A 3,359-nucleotide genomic window follows, 5' to 3' on the forward strand; every position below is an offset into this window, starting at 1 on the left:
GTTAGGTCAAAGGTTTAACACAGTTTGACTGTAATATGGACATGATGGTGTTTTCAGTCAGTGTAGCTCATGATTGGCAAATTACACGGACTATATTAATGCAGTGTTTCATACTGAGAAAACTTGGTGACCTCAAACATAAGTTCAAATGTTATCTATTTTTTTTTCTTTTTTACTTGCAATTCAGATATTTAACACATTTAAACTGCTGCAAACATCTGATTGCTTTACAAATAATTTAAAAACTTGAGTGTTTTTTTCCTTAAGATATCATAGGTTCACTGTTTAATGTTGATTTGCTATTACTGCTTCTCCAGATGGAGGGTTCTTCTGTGGTTTATATTTTGCCTCCTTTCAGTGTATTTTAAACATGTACTTGAGTTGTAATACATTTAGTCCCTTGAGAATTACATTATCAATTTAAGCTATGTTTTAGCACACACTTTGGCCACCATATTGCTTGTCTTCTAATCCCATCATATGCCTTTGAAGTTAACAAGGGCCAACAAAATTAAATTACATTCCTGATTTTGTGAATTTCAGACTTCTGACCACTCATGGCTTTTATTGTATACGGTATAAACATTTGTTCTATCTTTACACAGTCATGTAGTGTTAGGACTCCTGTTCTTTTGTTATATCACATGACAGTTTTTACTTAATTACTCAACATTGTGGTTTGAGTGTAGATTTGTGTTAATAATTGTAATGATGGGTTCAGTGTAATCTGAATGTGATGTGTAAGTACAAAAAAACATATTACTCCTCTAGTGCCTCAAAGGTTTCACAGTCCTTAACTCTCTATGAGTACTTCCTCACCAATTGATGGACATTATGTACTGTATTTTGCTCTAAATGTTTTTTCCACTATTATGGTTAAATTGTGAATATTTCTCTTTCCATTTAGTTATTGTGCATATGAAAATATAATATGCAGATACTTGGAGTGCCAGTGGTCTACTCATATTGATCTCCCTGCCCCTTAAGTGAAGTAGTAATCCAGGTGTGTGATTACATTATGAAGCCCTAGAGTTATTGTGGTGTGTTGTCTTGCTATGTATTTTTCAATATGCTTTTGAATGATGCATTATTTAATATAAATGTTTAATGACTCTTGTATTGCAGTCTCATCTTAGTGCTATAAACTTCAGAAATATAGGACATAAATGTGTTACTAAATTCCTTGATGATTTCATTACATCGAACTCGAGTAGGCTTACTGATGGAGCTCCTGATGACATTTACTTAAATTGCGGTTTGTGCACTGTTTCCTTTATTACATTTGTGTGTAATATACACATGCACTCTGAACAAACAGTTTGGTCATTGAGTAAATATTTCAAGAATTTAAAAAGCACATTCATTGAAACTGACCATTTACTGTCACTCTTGTTCTAGAACTACATATATATAATATTAGAGGAAACAGTTGTATGTTGCTATCCACATATATGCTCATATCTGTATGATCTTCTGTGTATTACCTTGTTGGCTTCTTAAATGAAACATATGTACCTGACAGACAATGTGTAGTGTTTAGCTCCAGAAATGTCGGTTTGTGTTCTTTACATTTTGATTTCCACAGTTTTTCTTCATACGTGGAGAAATGTATGATGACTGATAAAAAATTTTTCTGCAAATATTAAAAGAACCCTTTCAATGTTATATACTATTTCATTGTTACATTGAGTTTTCTTCAGTTTTGTCAATTATATGGAACTGTGAAGATGGTCAGTGACAGAAACCAGCTGTAATAAGTTTCAGAAAGTAGCTGTGTCATGCATTTCTCAAAGACAGTACTTGCTTAATAATTTTAGGCAGAGCCTCTGTGTACCTCAATGTCTCTGTATGAAGGCGCGCACACACACACACACACACACACACACACACACACACACACACACACACACAAATGTATCTGTTATACCATTTGATCATTATCCATCCTGTACCCTGACCACTACCACCACCATGAATGGGTCCCTTAGACTGTGGGCTTGTATTTCCTTTCTTACTCTCTCCCAATGTACCATCATATCCTGAGGAAATGACTGCTACAAAAGCTGTAGTTTTCACAGTTAACTTTTTCATTTGATACAGAAATTCTTTGTATGAATTTTTATGTCAGTATATACTCTGTTACAGTTTTTCTGTGTACTTGGCAGTTTGTGTAAAATTTGATAATTATTTCATGTTTATTTACTTTTCAATAACTTGCACTAATTTTCACATAAATTCTGCAAAGTACTTCATAAAAATTGAATCTGTGGTGTGTTTGAGTACTCGTATCGATTCCACAATAGATTATTTTTCCTGTGTTCAGAGAAATTTTTAGATGTTCATATTACATTATGTAATCATCATTACCTTTTTCTGTTATCGAAGTCATTGGAATATGCTCTCTTTGAAAGGAAACAAAAGTTTTTTATGTTAGTGATGCTCCTCTCTAGCATTCTAATTAAGTGAGTTTTAAAAATACTTCTCTGTATTCAAAATAATTTTGTAAATGGTAGATAATGAAATTATTGGCCTACAGTTGAGTTGTTACAAAATCTTAATTTTTTATATTCTGACCAGATCAAGCATCATTCATTATTATTGGTTCAAATATTACAGGCCTTATTTTAATGAAGTTTCTGTTTATAGCTATGATATATGTGCATGTAACTGTGATTGTGTAAAAGCACATAAATTCCATTGTGGAATACAAGATATCATGTGAGCAGTGAGTGTATGTTGTAAATTTATGTTTAATGAGTAACAGTGCTGTTACTCATTCAAGAAATTTTGCTATCCATGAGAATATCTAATGCCTCATACAATTTTCTTTTTGTCATATGGTCCTTGACAATCTTTGAAAATGCCACCACATGACTGACAGCTATTAAGCTGTTAACTAAGTCTGACATTGCTTCCACTTATTTGCCAGACTACTGTACTATCACCTTTCCTCTCGGCCTCCCTTGGCCAACTCTTGTTTTTTCGACCCCGATGGTATTAGGTTGCGAGGCCAGAGGGTGTCTTTCATTTTCTTTCTCTAATCATTATGTGGAAGGGGGCAGGAGGGCATGTTCAGGTGTGGTGAAGCCAGGATTTCTTGTGGAGCAAATGCACAGCACAAAGCTCAGTCTTCAATGCTGTGGGTTATATAAGGCTGTTAATATGACCATGTAAGAATTGTCCTCAAAATCCAGAAAATAATAATCCTCAGATATGAATTACAAGTAAGCGGTGGTGATGTTGGAACAGGTCATAGAACAGTGTTCATATGATACCAGTCTCACTCAGCTCTGGTTTTGGAACGAAATGTGCCCAAAGTTAGATATGTTTGTCTGCATGAAGTAAGCAGAATGGAGAAT

Source organism: Schistocerca serialis, unplaced genomic scaffold, assembly GCF_023864345.2.
Source record: "Schistocerca serialis cubense isolate TAMUIC-IGC-003099 unplaced genomic scaffold, iqSchSeri2.2 HiC_scaffold_1353, whole genome shotgun sequence".
NCBI lineage: Eukaryota > Metazoa > Arthropoda > Insecta > Orthoptera > Acrididae > Schistocerca > Schistocerca serialis.